This window comes from Pelobates fuscus, chromosome 3 (genome assembly GCF_036172605.1).
Source record: "Pelobates fuscus isolate aPelFus1 chromosome 3, aPelFus1.pri, whole genome shotgun sequence".
Taxonomy (NCBI): domain Eukaryota; kingdom Metazoa; phylum Chordata; class Amphibia; order Anura; family Pelobatidae; genus Pelobates; species Pelobates fuscus.
The window spans coordinates 163676713-163698546 of record NC_086319.1 but is presented as its reverse complement, the minus strand read 5'-3'; positions in this window follow the sequence as shown (position 1 = coordinate 163698546).

Genomic DNA, 21834 nt, shown 5'->3' with positions numbered 1-21834 from the left:
CCTGTAGTTTTGACAGCCTGTCCAGGGTTGTTTCTGGCACAAATCAGGCTTGCTGGGTGTACTTAGCTGCTACAATGGTGAATCCAGGCGCTACTCAGTGGGTGTTTACTATACAGTTCATGTTCATCTTGGATAAATGTGTAGGTCCATGGGCTACTTAGGCCATCATAGGGTACAATACTCGTGGTAAACACAGTCTTTTACACCTTTTCTCCACACTCTGTCATCATCAGGTTCTGCATCATATTTCCTCCACAAGTCCTGTTCTTTCTTGCCTGTCTGCTTCTGCAGGCTCAAGAATATGTAGTCAACAGTCTTGTCTGAAAGGACAACCTCAGCAAAAAACTTACTTACTTGGATTAGACAATGGAGAATCATTTACATGCGAAAAACCTGCTGTCTCTTGTGCCATTAATGCTGCACAGTCATGGGGAACCTGAGCTTCAGCTTACTCATCTGGTGACAGAGAATTTACAAAAAGATCAGAACCACTACTATCACTACTCCCCTCTTTAGATCCAGGGGAAGCAATGTACATGGATTTCACACAATACATCTTTTAAGAATGACATTGGAAGGTATAAGTAGGTCACACTGCATCCTAAGATGCCTTGCAGTGTGTACATGTTTGGCTGTACTTGTGATAAAATGCTGTTAATGTCATGTGGCGTGTAGATGGTGACAGGATTGTCTAGGAAAATGTCTATGGCCTTGTCCAGTAGAGCCGTAATGGCAGCTACTGCTCTGACACAAGAAGGGGCACCTCTGGTAACAGGGTGTAACCTGGTGGAGTAATAGGCAATGGGTCTCTGTTTCCCACCATGGTCCTGCGTAAGCACAGCTGTTGCATAACCAGCCTGCTCGGTGCAAAACAGGCAGAAAGGTTTCCTGTAATCTGGGAGACCCAGAGCCAGGGCTGAGGTGACAAGCAACTTAAGAGTGTTAAAAGTATTTCTCTGCTTCAAGAGTTAAATGAAAGGGTTCACAGGTGAAGCATTCATCCAAGGGCTGCATGTAGATTGCTGCAGAACGAAGCCATGGGCGTCAATAGGAGACTAGACCCAGGAATGTCCATTGCTGGGTAGACTGCGTGGAGGGTTAATCTTTTGAACTTCATGTTTTATACCATGGGAAATACAATAGTTAAAGCGTGCAGGGAAACTGGGTTGTCAATTTCCTATGGGGAAGCAGCAGTATCTTGTGAAGGAGGGGTAAGTGGGGATGCTGCTGCATTCTGACTGTCAGGTTTGATGCGAGGAGGACATTTACAGTTTCTTTTGATGCGTCCCTTTCTCCCACAGATCCAGCATTCTACTTGCTGGTGGCTATTTGCCTGTCTGGGGGCAGTCACAGCCATAAGGGCTGTTGGTTTCTTGAATGTATTACAATTAGCCTCTACCCCCATGGCTATTTTAACTAAATCAGAGTAATAGAGTCCCCTCCATTCAGGGCGCGCTGCCTGTAATGCAGTGCGCAAGGGGGGTGTAAACCATCCATAAAACAATTAACCAAATGTCTGACAGATAGGGGCTCTGATTCAGAGTATCCTTACAACTCCCAGTCTATCTGAAGGCTGGCAGAAAACATTTCCACCGTTTTACCTTTGCCTTGCACAATATCAGTGAGTCCCACCAAAGGTTAGCACATTCACATCTGGGACAAATCCAGTAAAAAATTTAGGTAGTGGAGACAGGGACTTGAGGGGTCTGTTTGAAACATGACTTAGGGTCACCCTCATCCTTACCCAAGTAAGGTGGTGGGTTGTATGATGTACTATGGGCTATAGCTGTAGAGCTGGATCCTATGGCACCAAAACATTAGTAGTAGGGTACCCCATTCCTAGTGGTTTCTCTACAACCACATTTAGTCAAATCTACTGCAGTATCAAGCCATATCTAGGCAACTTCAACTAAATTGTCATCCATTAACCATCCTTTATAATTGGCCATACATGCTTTCCAAATCTTCAGAAGGCATCCTAGCTTTCTTAACACACTTCTTTACATCTTTAACTGCCTATTTGCCCTTGTGTTGTTTCACTATGGTTAGGGCAGCATATTCCTCCTGAGTACTCTGAATTCCCTATCAAAGATACTTAAATGCAGCTGCTCACTTTAAGTCAAGACAAGAACGTACTTAAATCAGTGTAAAACACTTAGGACCACTAGTGGAATTTATTTACAGAACTTGTCTTCAATTTAAACACAGGTCAGTATACCTGTCCTGGGGAATTCTTATTCTGATCAGGAAATAAACAACTAGGCAGATAATAAGAATAACATGGACCCAACAGATGTATTCTTTAGTAAACTACTTTCACAAGACATAGTATGTCCCTTTAAATGTGTTCTTGGTATATTACAATTTGAAAGTCCAAAACTTACCCAGACACAGAATAAACACTGCTCTAAGAGTGAAGGTTATAGGTAGAAAAATAAACACTTTTTCTTACCTTGCATCAGCACTCGTTCACAGTCAGAGAGGCACAGATTCTCCAGTTCCGGATAAGTGAACAGTCATTCCGGGGTTTCGGCACCAAATCTTATATCCTGGCAGAATCCAAATTAGATTATTTAAGCGTTTGGAGAGACAATAATGCACAGACAGCTTGTATGTGAAAGTCAATCGTCTCTGGTTTATTGTAAAAAAAAAAAAAACAGTTGCATTTATACTGTATAATAAAAAGAGAAGCATGCAGGGGGTTGACAAAGGTAAAGAGGTAATGTATGAGTCATGGACATGGAAGAACAGGATGTAACTGGAGAACATTTTGTTCCTAACAGGAGATAGATCCTCAAGGTTCTCAAAGGAAAGCTGGTAATTAGACTGAACTTGTATTATGTAGAAGACAAAATAGAGTTAATAGCTATACAAAATGGGTGCTGGCTTGTATCCATAACACTCTCTGTTAGCGCGAACAATAGGACAAGGCATCACCGCCGACTGGTTTACATTGAAACATGGTATTAGGCTAGATTACACGCTCTTCCCACTCTTATAATTATTTCTAAAGAGACTATGGAATAAAAAATTAAGAGTAATCCACAAATTGAAGGATTTTTTTCTTAAGCAAAACCAATTTCAAATAAATCTAAATGCTGATGTTTTATTGACCTTGGCCAATCTATCAGATTCCCTACCAATATTATTGAAATAAATAAAGGTTTATAGAGCAGTTTCTAACTATAAAATTTAATATAAATAATATATGATCCTAGCTTCAAATATAGAACAGGATTTAAAAAGGGAGATACATAGACAATAAAATGTCAGCTGTGTAAAGCAGTATTTTCCCTATTTGGATATTAAAATTACTAAGGATTTCAATAGGATAATGGAGGTGAATTACTTGAAATTAAGGTCAACTAATCATTCGTTAAAAGAGTGGAGGAGAACCACTTATTATGGTGGGGCAGTATTAATGTAATACATTCCTATATTCTTCCCAAATGGTCATGTAAGTTCAAAATGTTACCTCTCTCAATACCAGAATTCTGGCTTACTTTGGTTTAGAATAGTTTTACAAATTTTATTTGGAGAGGTAAAAGACTTAGAATAAGCCAGAAAGTTCTATCTTTTAAAAAAATAAAATGGTGCTCTATGACCATTGTTTTTGCACCCCACTAGCTGACTTTCTCAAGGGTATCAGGCATCCAGTGGGGTGCCGAAAAATTTGGGGGGGAATGCTTTGTACCTGCCTGGCCGTATATTTTCTGATACTTTGTATTTATTTTTATTGATTTATAATAACGATTATTATTGGAGTGTGCATCTTTAATTATTTTCTATTTCAAGTTTACCAGGCATTTTTGGGGAATGTCTATTTTTGGATTTGCACCTTGTTTATGATTATATTATTTAAAGTGATAGATGGTACACCCTCCGTGCTAGATTAGAATTGCTCTAGAATTTACAAACATAAGAAAAACATATCAGGCTAATATAATAACATTTATGTACTGTTTACAAATACAGCCTCCTAAAAAGAAAGCATTGTATGAGATAGGGGGAGCATCAAAAGGAGTAAAAGATCTCGCCTTTTTTTGAAATGTAAAAAAAAAACCAGACTTATAAAAACCAGAATAGAATTTTAACTCAAACATTGGAAGCTTGGTATACGATTAAGAAATCACTGGGTATATTGGGCAAGAAAATTCCTTCTACTCAAGTTGATATTTTGGAAACTATTACAGAGGATTTAGTGTCACATCCTGTTCCGTTCTGCGGGGATGTCTGGCCTTGGCTTCTGGTATCCAGTACTCTTTTTACAATTCTTGTTTAGTTTTTCTTGGTTTTTCTGGTTTTCTATTCTATGCCTGGTTTTCTTAATGCTGGGTTTTCTGGGTGTATTCCTTTATTCCGTTCCTGGAATTCCCAGTCTCCTGGATTCCTTTAAATGTTTATTTTTTGTTGCCACACCCGTTGCTTTGCCATTTAATCCATTTGGTTTCAGTCTGGTCCTGCAAGCAGTGGTCGCATTACCTCTGCTCCTTTCTTTTCAGGTAAGTACTGTGTGTGTTTTATTGTTTAGTCATGCATATCTAGGCAGTTAGGACACCCCTGTAATTGGAGTACTTTGGTGCAGTGGTGAGTTGCATACATCTTGGCTATTTATATATGTCTAAATCTCCAATGTTTGAAATATATAGTACTTAGTTATGTCTCCTCTTGTTTTGCCTTTTATCTCTTGTCTTGTTTTATTTTGTCTTCCCAGTTCATGTACAGTCCTGTCCTGCCCTGTTCATGTTTCCCTTGTGTCTTGTGTACATGTTCTGGGTTCTGCTTTCTGTCCTGTTCTGGGTTCTTCTAGGTTTGTCTTGTTATCTTGTTTGGTGCCTGTTCTAGTCTTGCCTTGTTTCTAGTACTGGATACATATCTGCTGCAGAGCCTCCCTATCCAGTTCATGGGAGGTCTGCATATCATCAAGCTCCTAACTCTTGGGATCTACAGAAGATGCATCAGGGCCCTGGTATGTGGCTGCTCAAACACTGGTGCTCAACACCAGGGGGCGTGTGGTTACCTTGAACCAGGCCCTGGCAGTCTATTTTCATGCTGAGACTCTCATCATCAATCATCATCAATCATCATCAATCATCATCAATCATCATCATCATCAATCATCGACACTTAGACTGGAACTCCTGGCAGATCAAATTTATTATTTTAATATCACAATTATTGAAAAATGACTCTATTTAACAATATCCAGAATTAAAAATGGAATTTAATCTAGTTAATTCATAGATATTTAGTTATATAAGAATAAAAAAATAAATTAAATATCTAACAATGGATTATACGCATACATTATACAAATTAGAGAGTAGAAGAAACCTTAACACACAAAGTGCAAGTGAGGTGAGGTATTTCAGTTACTCTCTTAATAGGTGCGACTTCCCCAGTGTTTAAAAACCACTTAAAAAACACAAGATTAAAATATAGAACAGAAACAGATAGGGGGCGCTCCAAATAGTGAATCAAGGCAATAAAAAATACTTATACAGACTGGTTCTTCAGTTCATATGTACACCACCTAAATATCAAAGACAATAGCACATAGCATAATACTGCATGGTGGGAAATTGTTTGAAACAGTATGTCAATTGCCAACTCACAATCTGCAGAGCCACGTATAGTAGGCTCTGACTATAATCGCATGCTCTGATGTCTCAGGGAATACACCTCCACTCTCAATGCCCAGAACAAGACTGATCCCAGGAGTCAGCAAAGAAAATAGTCGGTAGATCCGGAGTATTCAAAATGCTAAAAATAGCTATTTAATCAAAGGTATTAAAATAAACAATAAAAAATATATTGTATAAATACAGCAAGAACACTAACGCGTTTCGACCCGATGGTCTTTTTCAAAGTGTATTGTCCAACTATCCAGACATCCTTTAAATATCCTGTCCAGATCATCTTTTTTGGCGCCAAATTGATTTTCCCGCCGATCGCTCATTCACTCCTCTGTATCGCCTTCATTTCCGTCTCTCAGTGATGACGTCTTTCTGTTTCCTGTTGCGTCCGGCGCTTTCCTTTTGCATCCGTCGGTGGCATTGTGGTCTTAGTCGCCATCTTTAAATGTCCACATATCGGGCAACACTAAGTATTATTAACTCATTCATATTGCAAAAAAGTCCCGAAATATGAGAATACTTAATCGATAGTCATTATTGCACCATATTTACAATAACATGATAAATTCATCCTGTATGTCCCAATACTATAGCAAATACAACATATATATCCCATTATAATTAAAAAATAATTTACTATATACAAATATTTTCATTAAAACATATATATCTCAAATGTGTGTAAAATATATGTAAAATATATATTCTCATTTCAATCAAAAAAGGGGGGAGGAAAAAAAGGGGAAAAGAAGGGGAAAATGTTATTATCATAGATATCTTCACTCATTATTTTCATCTCTTATATTAATGCGCTCATTTCGAAGTCGCAGTTTAGCCCTTTCGGTGCTAAAGTATCTAGATTGAAGATCCAGCCCATTTCACATAAGCTAAGGGCTGCATCAATGTCCCCTACTCTCCAATGACGTGTAATGTTTTGAATCCAATAGAATTTTAGCCCTTTTGGGTTTTTATCGTGATACTCTAAAAAGTGCAACGAAACACTATGATTTCTAAAACCTCTTCTGATGTTATACATGTGCTCTCGTACCCGAGTGGCCACACATCTAGTGGTTTTACCCACATATTGTAGACCACACGGGCATTCGAGCACATATACAACATTTTTGGTTTTACACGTCATAAATGATCTAATTCCATACTGCTTAGAACTGGACTGGGAGGAAAAAGTGGTAATTTTCTTTGTTAGGTTACCTAATAGTTTACACCCCATACAATCTTTACAGTAATTGAAACCTTTTACAGACTCTCTACTAATACTTATAAAATCTTTTTCCGATTTTTCTAAAAAGCTATTAGTTAAAACTTGTTTCAAATTTTGGGCTCCCCTATATATTCATTTGGGTTTTTCTCCTATGTACTTATTAATCTCATTATCTTGTTGTAATAGATACCAGTTTTTTCTAAAAATCTTCTTAATTTGGGCATGATTCTTATTGAAATCAACAATTAGAGGGACTACATTAGAATTCTCCCCATCTTTTGGTTTTTTATATTCCAGCAATTCATCTCTATTCATCTGTCTGACCTGCATAATGGATCCATTTAGATCATTTTCAACATATCCCTTTTCTAAAAACTGTTGTTTAAGAGCCTCCGCTTGTAAGTCATATTTATTTATTTGTGAACAATTAATCCTGAGTCGTAGGAATTGTCCTCTAGGGATATTATCTAGCCAGGGACGAAAATGGCAACTGTCTTTTTCGATGAAACTGTTCACATCTACTTTTTTAAAAAAATGTACATGTTTCAATGTTAGTGCCGTCCCTATAAATATTTAGATCTAAAAAGTTGATTTCCCTGTCACCGATTTCAAAAAAGATCAAAACAAAAAACAACAAATATCATAATAACCTTACCATTAAAGAGAAACAAGCAATGAAGGAACTTAAGAATGACCAAAGTATAGTCATTAAACCCGCCGATAAGGGCGGCGGGGTAGTCATTATGGATAGACCAGCATATATAACAGAAATAAATAGACAATTGGAAGACGAAGAAACCTACAAAAAATTAAAGAGTAATCCCTCTATGGAGATTAGGAAGAAATATGTACAGCTCCTAGATAAAGGCCTCTTAAAGGGAATTCTAACAAAAAGTGAATATAAATTTCTGAATGTAGAGTTTCCAAGAATACCTGTGATATATATTCTTCCAAAGCTACACAAGGATTTGATAAATCCTCCGGGGCGACCCATTGTTTCAGGGGTAGGTTCTCTACTATCTTCACTATCTAAGTATGTAGACACTTTTCTACAGCCCCTTGTGAGAACATGCCCCTCATATTTGAAAGATTCAATGAGTCTTCTGCAGCTCTTAAAGAATATAAAATGGGAAGAACAATTTTTGCTCGTCACATGTGATGTGACGAGTTTGTACACTTGTATTGAACACACCAGAGGGTGTGAGGCTGTAAAGCATTTTTTTTGAACTATCAGAATTATATCACAGTGACCAAATTGAGTTCATTTTGGAGTCTATTCTATTGATCCTCACCAATAATTTTTTTTGGTTTGAGGGAAATTTTTTTCTTCAATGTCAAGGAACTGCTATGGGGACCAGGTTTGCCCCCAGTTATGCTAACCTGTTCATGTCCCATTGGGAGGAACAGTTTGTTTTTTCTCAGCATGACTGGGTGGCAAACCTGGTCCTTTATAGGAGATATATTGACGACATTTTCTTTATTTGGAGGGGTGAGAAAGCATCTGCTTTGGAATTTGTAAACCACCGAAATAATAATGCTTGGAACATCAAACTTACCCATGAAATCGGTGACAGGGAAATCAACTTTTTAGATCTAAATATTTATAGGGACGGCACTAACATTGAAACGTACATTTTTTAAAAAAGTAGATGTGAACAGTTTCATCGAAAAAGACAGTTGCCATTTTCGTCCCTGGCTAGATAATATCCCTAGAGGACAATTCCTACGACTAAGGAGGAATTGTTCACAAATAAATAAATATGACTTACAAGCGGAGGCTCTTAAACAACAGTTTTTAGAAAAGGGATATGTTGAAAATGATCTAAATGGATCCATTATGCAGGTCAGACAGATGAATAGAGATGAATTGCTGGAATATAAAAAACCAAAAGATGGGGAGAATTCTAATGTAGTCCCTCTAATTGTTGATTTCAATAAGAATCATGCCCAAATTAAGAAGATTTTTAGAAAAAACTGGTATCTATTACAACAAGATAATGAGATTAATAAGTACATAGGAGAAAAACCCAAATGAATATATAGGGGAGCCCAAAATTTGAAACAAGTTTTAACTAATAGCTTTTTAGAAAAATCGGAAAAAGATTTTATAAGTATTAGTAGAGAGTCTGTAAAAGGTTTCAATTACTGTAAAGATTGTATGGGGTGTAAACTATTAGGTAACCTAACAAAGAAAATTACCACTTTTTCCTCCCAGTCCAGTTCTAAGCAGTATGGAATTAGATCATTTATGACGTGTAAAACCAAAAATGTTGTATATGTGCTCGAATGCCCGTGTGGTCTACAATATGTGGGTAAAACCACTAGATGTGTGGCCACTCGGGTACGAGAGCACATGTATAACATCAGAAGAGGTTTTAGAAATCATAGTGTTTCGTTGAACTTTTTAGAGTATCACGATAAAAACCCAAAAGGGCTAAAATTCTATGCGATTCAAAACATTACACGTCATTGGAGAGGAGGGGACATTGATGCAGCCCTTAGCTTATGTGAAATGGGCTGGATCTTCAATCTAGATACTTTAGCACCGAAAGGGCTAAACTGCGACTTCGAAATGAGCGCATTAATATAAGAGATGAAAATAATGAGTGAAGATATCTATGATAATAACATTTTCCCCTTCTTTTCCCCTTTTTTTCCTCCCCCTTTTTTGATTGAAATGAGAATATATATTTTACATATATTTTACACACATTTGAGATATATATGTTTTAATGACAATATTTGTATATAGTAAATTATTTTTTAATTATAACGGGATATATATGTTGTATTTGCTATAGTATTGGGACATACAGGATGAATTTATCATGTTATTGTAAATATGGTGCAATAATGACTATCGATTAAGTATTCTCATATTTCGGGACTTTTTTGCAATATGAATGAGTTAATAATACTTAGTGTTGCCCGATATGTGGACATTTAAAGATGGCGACTAAGACCACAATGCCACCGACGGATGCAAAAGGAAAGCGCCGGACGCAACAGGAAACGGAAAGACGTCATCACTGAGAGCCGGAAATGAAGGCGATACAGAGGAGTGAATGAGCGATCGGCGGGAAAATCAATTTGGCGCCAAAAAAGATGATCTGGACAGGATATTTAAAGGACGTCCGGATAGTTGGACAATACACTTTGAAAAAGACCATCGGGTCGAAACACGTTAGTGTTCTTGCTGTATTTATACAATATATTTTTTATTGTTTATTTTAATACCTTTGATTAAATAGCTATTTTTAGCATTTTGAATACTCCGGATCTACCGACTATTTTCTTTGCTGACTCCTGGGATCAGTCGAGTTCTGGGCATTGAGAGTGGAGGTGTATTCCCTGAGACATCAGAGCATGCGATTATAGTCAGAGCCTACTATACGTGGCTCTGCAGATTGTGATTTGGCAATTGACATACTGTTTCAAACAATTTCCCACCATGCAGTATTATGCTATGTGCTATTGTCTTTGATATTTAGGTGGTGTACATATGAACTGAAGAACCAGTCTGTATAAGTATTTTTTATTGCCTTGATTCACTATTTGGAGCGCCCCCTATCTGTTTCTGTTCTATACAAATTAGAGAAGTTATTTAAATAATTGCGTTTCAAAAAAGTCCTCCCTAAGGCTAGAGATTTTATCAGATCCATTGACAGTAAGGTTCAAATACCAGCAAAATCTTAGATAAATTGTCTTCTGTGGTTCACTGTCTAAACTTTGTAGAAATGCAATATAAAATTGCAAACCGTGTTGTTGGGTCTCCAGAAGATTGGCAAAATCATTCCATCCTCTACAGATATATGTTGAAGATGTAAAAAATTAATAATAACGATGTAATAAATTGAGGCACATATTGTCAGGATTACAAGTTGATCCAGCATGCTGTACTGTGTCACACCTAGGACTAAGGATAACATATAACTGAACCTTAGAATGGCTGGACTTAACGTCTCCAAGAATAGTCAAAATACTTGCCGAGGTCAGGGACACAGAATCAGACACAAAGATGAGGGAAAGCCAAAAGTCTGCTAGATTAGTTTGCGGGGGCCTATGTGGCTTTTGAGACCATATGGCAGCTCAGGAATGATAATTATCAACATCAGGGCATACCATTTGGAAAAGTAGACAACCCAGGGTATTCAATATGGGATATGTCCAGTAATTTTAGTAGCCACTTAATCACAAACACTGGCCAAGTGTGAGCGTTCATATTTGTTTGTGTGGGAAAAATGCATAATACTTTAATATATATATATATATATATATATATATATATATATATATATAAATAATAAAATACACTTAGAATGATAGTGTGTGTGTGTGTATAAAAGTAGTTAGATCATATATATATATACACACACATTTATATGATCTAAATGCTTTTATTTCATTTATAAACTTTTTTTTTTTAAATACTTTTTATTCATAAATTTTTTTTGATATTACAAGACAATTCATAGACAACGAATACATATACAAAATCATACAAATTACATCCGATTGACATCAATAAGTCATAATATATAAGAAAAGATTAAATTAATTAGGATATAACAATCAAACGTCCTTATTAGAGAAAGGAGAGGAAAAAAGAAAAAGAAAAAAAAAACACAGGAAGTCATTTATATCGCTTAGACAAAAGTCTGTGAGAATGTAGTTAGAAGTATATCCCTGAGAATAAGCAAAGATCTAGAAACTTGTTGACCGTGGGGTAAATTCTACTAGCCAATTCAAATTGCATCATCCATATCCCCTTCACCTAAAGGGTTTATGAGTTACCATAGAGTAGGTACCAGTTTTTTAACCAATTTGTATACCAATCTTTTTTTTTTTAGATCACTGACTGACTTTTAATAATTTCATTTTCCATTGTTAGTTGGAATTTGACTTGATTAATTAGGGAAATCTTCTGAAAAGGGACAGAGGATTTCCACTGTCTTGCTATGATGATTTTAGCTGCAATAAAACAATGAATAGCTAAGCAGATATGTTTACTTGATTTAAAGGGCCAGTTCAGGTGAAGAAGGGCTGAGGCTGGATTTCTATTTGTATCCTTAAATGATGCCTCATTCAGAGATATTTCAGATATAATGTTAAAGGTCCAGGCCCATAATGGTTTAAGTGCTGGGCAACACCACCATATATGAGTATATGTACCTGAGTAGGTGCCACATCTCCAACACATGGGGTCTTGAGAAGTATACATTTTGGCCAATCTAGTTGGAGTGTAATACCATCTATAAAGTAACTTGAAGTGGCACTCAGTCAGGTTTAAACCATGGACATATTTATTTACAAAAATTAGAGACGAAAACTAGTCATTTGGTAAAATCGTTAAATCGAGTTCTTTTTCCCATAATTTAACCAGTTTGTATGGAAAGGTATCTAAACCTTTGAGAAGCGAATTAGCGACGGAAATAATCTTGGGGACAGTTTGAAATGAAAATATAGTTTGCAACTCTTTGGCCCAAGGAAAAGAATATTGGACAACATGTTTCTGAATATAATGTTTGATACGGAGATAAGTAAACAATTCTTTAGATGGTATATGGAGGCTGTCCAGCATCTGTTGAAAGGGTAGAATATTCTCACCCTGCATTATATCCGATAAAGTTAGTATATCTTTGTTAGGCCAGTATCTCAATGAGAAATCTTCTATATTACTTTCAAGTATATTCAATTTACATGTTCTAGGGATTAAGTTAGTTAAGCCCAGCATTTTCCTAATTTCCGCCCATATTTCCAAAGACTGGGTCAACAACATTAAGCAATTGAGCAAGTCCATTGAGAGTTTCCCAGGATCTGACCAAATATAAGAATAGAGACTAGAAGCATGTAAAGCTTCCGATTCTATATTATACCATGGTTCAGAAAATAAATTTGGTTCTTGTAAAATATATATATGTCGTATATTGTTTGCATAATAAAGATTAGTAATACTTGGATAGTTTAGCCCGCCCTGAGACAGTTTTTTAGAAGTATTTTTTTTTACTTATTCTAGGCTTTTTGTTTTTCCAGATGAATTTATTAATATTAGATTGGATCATTAATAGCCAGGTCTTAGGAATTTTGAGATGAACCATTGAGAACAGGTACGTCCATTTTGGAAGAATATAGGAATTAATAATATTAATTCTACCTGTCCATAGAGTTTCTAGGTTTTTCCATTTTTGTAAATTTTGATTCATATCTTTCATTAACTGCATAACATTCCTTTCCACTATGTGGGAGGCGTTAGCAGGAAAACTAAGACCCAAATAATTAATTTCTGTGTCAGTCCAAATAAATTTATATTTTTGGGATAGGCTTTCTACCTGTGTCAGTGGTAAATTGATGGTTAAGGCAGTTGATTTTGATACATTTAACTTGAAATTAGAGATATTAGAGAAATTATCAATTTCCTTCATTAATACGGCCAGTGAGTCCTCCGGAGATGTAAGTATAACCAGAGCGTCATCAGCATATAATGCAATCTTTATATCCTGTGTTTTTGTAGGGATCCCTTTTATTAAATGGTTGTTTCTAATATTAACCGCGAGAGGCTCAAGAGATAAAATATAGAGTAGTGGTGACAAGGGGCACCCCTGTCTTGTTCCGTTTTTAAGATCAAACCAAGTCGAGACAATATTAGGACCTACAGTTCTAGCGGAAGGAGAAGAGTATAATACCATAATTGCTTTATATATCCAGCCCCTAAAGCCGTATGCCTTAAGAAGTTCTCTTAAATAGTCCCACCCGACCCTGTCAAGCGCTTTTTCTGCGTCTAGAGACAGGGCCAGGAGGGGCTCCTTATGAACTTTAGCTAGACCAATAATATCAATGAGCTTTCGGGTGTTGTTTGATGCCCATCTTCCAGGGATGAACCCTATTTGGTCTGGATGAATCAGTTTAGTAATGACAGACTTCAGTCTCTCGGCAATAATGGCGGAATATATTTTCATATCGACATTAATTAGTGCGATCGGTCTATAGTTTCTAGGGTCCGTACTATCTTTTCCAGGTTTTAAAATTGGGACAATATTTGATTGTAATAATTCCTTTAGTATGTCCTCATTTTCTGCAACTTGGTTGAACATTTCAGTAAGCGGTTTTAATAGATAGGATTTCATATATTTATAATATAAGTTTGTAAAGCCGTCAGGGCCAGGAGTTTTATTTATCGCTAATCTATCAATTTGAAATTGCACCTCTTCGAGAGAAATTTTTTTATTCAAATTGGTCAGATCCTGGGAAGAAACTGTCGGCATTTGGGAATTTGATAAGTATTCCTTGATATCCTTGGTTTCTGGGGACAGCCTTAAATTGTACAAATTTTGATAAAACTGGTTAAACATATGTCCGATCTCAGATGGAGTGGAGTATACAGTTTGATCAACCACCAATTTCTCTACCCTATTTTTGGAATATTGATTACGTAGTCTCCTAGTTAGACTTTTACTCGCTCTATTGCCCGAGATATAGTGATTTAATTTGAGTTTATTTATATTTAGCTTAATTTTTTCCTGTTCTTTTACATTTATTTGAGTTTGTAAATCTTTTAAATGAGTTCTCAGCTCCGGAGAAGATTGTAGTTTATTCATTTTAGAACAGGAATAAAATTCAATATATAAGTCAGGCAATTTTGTACCCTTCTTTTTCTTTAGGAGATGGTCAATTTTGATTATATAGCCCCTCATTACGGATTTATGAGTACACCAATTGATTAAAGGGGAAGTATCTCCCGGGTTATTTTCTGTCCAAAAATACTCCAATAATTTGATCAGATCCTCCCTATTATTTGAATCCTTTAAAATGGCATCATTCAGTCTCCAAGTGTTACGGAGGAGAGGGGGAGAATTGCCAAGGTCAAATAAGACATAACTGTGGTCTGACCATGTATTTTCCTTAAGATTAATGTTATTAAAAAGCGGAATTGTATTAGCACTTGTTAGGCAGAAATCAATCCGGGAATAGGTGCCATATACACCCGATAAATGGGAGAAATCTTTTGTACAGGGATGCAGTAATCTCCATATATCGTATAAATTGTACTGCTTACAGATATTATTTAGTTTTTTCGCTTGCTTAATATGCCCTTTATTATTAGACAGGGTGGATATAGTGGTTCTATCCATTGATGGGTCACTGACACAGTTAAAATCACCGGCAATGATCAAATATCCCTTATTAATTTTGTCAACTTTATCCATTATCAAAGAGAATTTTGCCATTGGATCAACATTAGGCAAATACACATTGACCAATGTAAAGATTTTGTCTTCGATCTTACAAACCATAATAATAAACCTCGCGCCTGGGTCTAATTCGATGTGTAAAATGTCTAGATTAATATCTTTTCTAAATATAATTGCCACACCTCTTTTTTTATTTTTTGTTAATGAGGCCTGAATCACAGTTGAAAAATTATGTCCACCCCATGTTTGTCTAGTATCTTTAAGCCAATGCGTTTCTTGTAAAAAGGCAACCTGTATATTTTGTACTATTAAAGAATCATACAATCTATGCCTTTTTTTGTTTGTATTAAGCCCTTGAACATTCAGGGATAAAAACTTCAACATAGATATATATCAAGAGAGTATTTTTTGACTTCCTGAAAAAAAAGAGACAACGAAAAAAAAAACAGAAAAACACATCACAGTAAAAAAAACAAAAAGAAAACCAGCACATCTGCTACTTATCGTAGGGCTCTGAGTGAGACCCACGTTAACAGTCATCCAACACTTGGGTAAAGACCCAATGCTATAATAATCATTGACAACCATATTGGTGCAATGAAAAATAGAGTAGCAAAACTACACCAGAGTGGAGACCCCAAGCCATATCTACACTTGAGACCTGTCGCTGGAACGCCCTGCCTTTCCTCCCAATGAAAATCTCCCTTATGTGTAAAGGGGGAAAGTGAGAGAAGAAGGGAAAAATAAATAAATAAATAAATAAATAAATAAGAGGGAATACATACATATTTTGCAGTAATTTTTGATTACATTCAAAAGTAGCTTCATTGGTCAATCCTTGCCTTAAACAGAGTGCATATATTAAGAACTATTGTGTACTAGTTATTGAAAACTAATATATTTTGTTTTTTATGACAAAAATAATAAATTGTTAGTATATAAAACCAACTCGGGCAACATTTAAGTGTTGCTTATTTAAAGTGTTAGTTATTTCATAAAAAATATTACTTTAGTGTATATAAAATGGTAGTGACATTTCCTTAGCCGTGAATTTCCTTCTTATAATTCGGCACCGATAAGATGCCGGGAAAGTTGCGTTTGTGAATAGCTTCATTAGGCTGTGGTTACTTTAAACATAGTGCATATACTATCAAACTAATTTATACTGGCCATATATTACTAATATGTTGAACTTGTGAAAGAATTGATAAGATTAAAATATATAAGGACTCCCTAAGCGGCAAATAAGGGAAGCCTCTTAAAGAGTAAATTTATTCACAAAATTTTTCGTGAATATAGAGTGATAGTGCCCATATTTAGACATAAATATCCTTCTCAGAGTACAGCACACAAAAAAAACAAAAAAATACCTCTAGTGATTGATTCAGCCAATTGCTAAACTAATAATTTATATACACCCAAAAGTCCCAAGTACCAGAAAAAATAGCGAGAGAGTTGCATTTATTTATAAATACCTTCGGTAGTCTCTCTTTACTTTACTTTAAACATAATGTATATACCTTCGTTAGTCTCTCTTTACTTTAAACATAGTGAATATACCATAAACTCATTTATACCAGCCAATAATAGTTAATATATTAAACTTATGGAATTTAGTAAAATTGAAATATATAAAGACTCCTTGAGCGGCAAATAGGTGATGCCTCTTAAAGTGTGAATTAAGTCACGGAAGTTTTTCTTTAGTGGATATAGAGTAATAGTGTCATTGTTTAAACAAGATTATCCTTCTCAAAATACAACAGTGAAAAAAGAAAAGGGACCTCTAATGCATGATTAAATCCATTAATAAACCCATCATATATATGATACCAAAAATCATAAGTATATATTTTTCTCTTTTTTTTCCCCAGAGGTTGGTTACTTCACAAAAAAATTTACCTTAGTGAATATTAAATGAACCTAAGATATTTCCTAGGAAATTTTAGCTTAGTAAATCTAGAGTAAATGTGATGTATTTCCTAAGTGAGTACCAAAGGAAAAAAAAAAAAAGTCCCTTTTCTTTCTCCTTCCTCTCTCCCTCCCCTTCTTCCTCCCCTCTCTCTCTCTTTCCCCTTTCCCTTTTCCTCTTCTCTCTCTTCCCCACTTCTCTTGTCAACCTTTTCTGATTTCTCTCCTCTCTTCCATCACACATTTTTACATTTGCCCCCTACAGTAAAGGATTATAAGGCTACAATAGTAATTTATTATTTTTGAGCCAATCTATTAAGGGCGCATTGGTCTCAAATATTTCTCTTTTGCCTTCATATGTAAGGCTCAGTTTTGGAGGGTAAAGCCACTTATATTTTATATTGTGGCTTCTCAGAGTTCTGGTAGCCAGACTGAATGCTTTTCTTTTTGTTCTGGTTTCAAAGGATAGATCTTGAAAAACTTTAACTTTCTGGAAAGAGGCCTCAGAGACTTGATTAGTTCTTGCTAATTTTAAGATGGTTTCTTTGAAGTCAGACGAGAAGAAACTTGCAATAATATCTCGAGGGGAATCATTTTGAATTGCTTGTGGTTTATATGTCCTGTGGCATCTTTCTATTATCAGATCGGAAGATTTAAAGGGAACACCTAATATAGATAAGTACTCCATCACCGATTGCTTTACATCTTCTTGTCTACCTTTTTCTGGAATATCTCTGAAACGTAAGTTTTTTCGCCTAGATCGATCTTCCAAATCAGTTAATTTATTTTGCAAATTTAAAATGTCCTGGTGTGTCTTATCGCAATCTTCTGTTAATTTTTTAACTTGAAAATCTAATTGTTTTAGATGGTCTTCAAATCTCTCCATTTTTGCTGCTAGAACATTTATTTCATTTTTAATGTCCAGTTTGACTTATGCGGCTGCTAAGGCCAATTCAGCTTTAAAATCGTCTAAGTTAGCCTTAAGAGTAGTTTGGAGCAAAGAGATGGTTATTAAATCTTTATCATGCTTTCTTGTTGGGTCTAGGTCCAGACTTTCTGAGGTCAGATCCATATCTGTTAATCTCTGTTTGGAGTTCTTTTGATTGTGGGGAGAGAAATACGTTGTTAATGATTTATCATGGGATTTTTCTTGGAGGGATTCCTTTTTGTCTTTTCTTGTTAAGGGTTTAGTTTCTTGAGATTTTTTCGAGGCCATATTATAGCGGCACGCCACTGCACGTGGATCAGACCCTTAGCAATTGGTCTCTCTCTTATTGTTCTTTGATTCTTATTTATTATTTCTCTCCTCTCCTTTTAATTTCTGAGAAGCTTCAATTTCTTTCTCTTATCTCCCTCTTGTTGCCATTGTCATTTCTCTCCTTTTTTCCCTCCTTTCTTCTGTCTAGCTTCTGCTTTAAGTCTTTCTCTCTTCTTTCTATTTATTTATTTATAGGTTTCCGCTTACTTTCCGGTATTACCGGTAACCCAATTGTATATAACAATGAATAGTGGTGAATTTTATACAGTTGACTTAAATAACGGTCACAGAGTAGTAAAGTCCGCTTGTTTCAATTTTGATTTAATATTTTGATTTAATATTCACCAGCTTTCAATATGAATTTATAGTTACTGCTGCAAATGGCAGTCAGATATCGGAGAGTATATGAGAATTTAAATAAAAGGAAAGCAAAAAAAAAAAAAAATGCGGGGACCAATTCACCGGGAGTTTCACCGGGAGTTTCTGAAGATTTGTAGAGAAACCAGCGTGGTTCTCCACAGACTGCACTTGCGTACGAAATTTACAGGCTTATGGCGGGGAGGAGAAAAAAAAAATCATTACCCGTAGCGGCACTCAGAGTCCTGAGAGAATATTTTCAGGCTTTCACCTCCAGACACTTCAGATGTTTCTGTAGGGATCGGTTTAGGGAGAGAGACCGGGATGTCTTCAATTGCGTGGCATAGAGAAGCGTTTCAGGCGCGTTTCAGACGCGGCTACTTCGGCAGTACATGGCGGGCTCCACTCCTACTCCGTCACCCCGGCGAGCGTGCGTGCACACGTCCACACGTCATGACGCCGTCATTTATAAACTTTTAATAAACTTTTAAAAACATTTTTTCATGCATATCGAGGACTGCCTCACATCCTAGGCAGTCCCCCTGCAGGCAGAGCAGTGGATAGTCATTCTTACCATGTGAGCACGAAGGCCGGATCAGCTGGAGGGGGACTGCTTAGGATATCAGGCAGTCCCCAGGATCATGACCTCCCACAGGAGAATGATGGGAAGCAAGTAAATCAATGCTTGCCCCCGGTATTTAGGACCGGCCCCTTAAAGATGGCTTAGAACGCCCGCGGTCCTTAAGGGGTTAACTCCTAAATGCCACAGAATTGGTGTTTTGATCAGACATATCTAAAAATGTATAATGTGTAGGGGTTCGGGGATGTTTTGGTAATGTTTTGGGGGTTTTCTTGTATTCTACTCTCTGTGTCTATGTGATGATTAGTTTAGTGAGAGCTTACTCAATTATCTCCCAGATGACAGGGTGGGGTCAACATGTCTTCAATGGAGACTCCATGCTGGTGGTCTGTTTATAAAAGGCTGCACTGGGTTCAATAACACTGGTTATTCTCCCCCGGAATGTCATCTAATGACTGGGGAAAGGGGCGATAAACATTAACAGACTTCTTCCAGCTAAGAGGGAAATCCAGTAGAGATATCCAGGCGGGATAAGAGCTCCGCTACAATAAACAAACATGTATTCATGACACTATAGTTCTAAAATTGCTGTTTGAGGGGGCCTGCCCCCTTTTAAAAGTGTTTGCAGCACTGTTCCAGGAAGCACCTCTAATGGCTGTTTGAGTACCTGCCACTAGAGGTGTTACTAGGCTGCAACGTAAACACTTTTACTGAAAAGAGGCAGTAGACATCAGAACAACTACATTAAGCTGTAGTTGTTCTGGTAACTAGTTTGTCATTTAGATTAGCCTCCTCTTGCTTTTACAATGAAATCCATCTCTTTGTAACTGTGGGATAATAGGTACATTGTCATGGGATCCTGACATTCCCAAGGCAAACTGCATTACTAAATACCAAGGTTTAAAGGGACACCCACAACCTTTAATGATTGTTATAGTGCAAGCTGGATACAGTCAGCCTCCCCCAGTGCTGTTCAACACCACTATCAAGTGGTTAGAGACAAGTCTGGGGTCCCCATGATCCTATGGCTCAGCCTGGTGCTCAGCCTGGTGCAACCAAGAAAACTGCATTTTCTCATGAGTGCCCATCTAAGCTCCCATGCTAATTACTCAGTTAAGGACTTAAAGGGCAACTCCAAACCCATGCTTTGTAGGTATGGAGTATCCCAAAATAATGACAGTCTATGAAAGTGCCAATGTCTATGAGAAATCTACCTTTTTATTAATAAATTATAGAACACCCCCCTGGGCTTTCAATCCAACAGCTAGGGAGGTTTTCATTCCCCTTTCGTTAGTTCCCCAGAGCTAACAGAAAGAGCAGGCATGCTCAACTTGAGCATGCCTGCCTCCCTCCTCAGATCAGACCTCAGATCAGAATGCTGTAAGTGCGTGCATTCGCATGAGCCAACGGGCACACAGCAAGTGTGCGCCTGTGCATGGAGGGAGCCTCTGATTGGCTATATTCCTGTGAAGAGACTGAAAGTCTTTTCTGGTGAAAAAGGTGAGGGCTTGCAAAGAATTGCGACTTTTGCAAGCTCTTTTAAGACATACCCCTAATGAATACATGCATGCCTGTATTCAAACATCGATTTCTATTTTTTTTCCCCCCCATTTGGGCAGTGGAGTGTTCCTTTAAACAAATAATTGTAATAATATACATTAAAAAATCAACTCACTCTACCATCACATGTATAAATCCTACATGATTGTATCAATAATGCATTCAATTTTAGGGTCATTCATCAAAGTGAGAATGCAATGTGAATTTCAAGTTTAAGGGCAAAAACATGAAATAGAAAAAATGCCAAATTCAGCTATGCTTCCAGTTCTGCTGCTTTGGCCTTAAAGTTTAATTTCACTTTAAAGCACTTGGAATACTCACTTTGGTAAATTACACTGAATATGGTTTATATGGGGGAAAAAATGCATCTATGGCATCCTTTAATTCGTGTATAACCAAAACAGAATTAACTGTTCTAGAATTTAGTTCCAAAAATAAATATGTACAGGTATAATTAAACTAAACTTGAGTAATTCCTGAATAGGATTCATAACCTTCAATTAGACTTTGCTTTATACAAACAAGATTACATAAATTGTACAGTCTGTACTAAGTTTTGGCAACTAGTAAAATCTGTTATGGGTGTGATTTTTCACTTGGGAAAACTGCTGATGTTAGGTTTTATCATATATATGGCACACAAAGAATGTTTTGCATCTTTACTGAGCAGTGATTTAGCGAACTTGACTTTACTTAATTGAAAAAATACTCTATCCATTTATATAAAATCCACATACATGCTTCCTTTACTCTATTGGCGTTGACTTGGGCCACCTGATTCTGGGTACACTTAAAGATTGGGCTACATATTGGCTTTGACTTGGGAGATTATGGTACATCAGAGTACTGTAGAGGGTTATCATAGGGAGAAAAGGAGTTCAGAAGATTCAGAGAATATCATAGTTACATTAAAAGTAAAGGAACAATCACCTGAAGTTACATGTAAGGATAATCTTACAGTGGTTGGGCCTATAGGGGGATGGATAGTGATACAATGTAATATTTCAATGCCTAAAACAAACCTTCCCTCTGAATTTGAAGTTTGGAACTATCCAGGAAGAAGTGACTTACATAAGAGTACCAGTACAATTTGGGCCAATACCACAAAGGAAGTGAGGATAAAG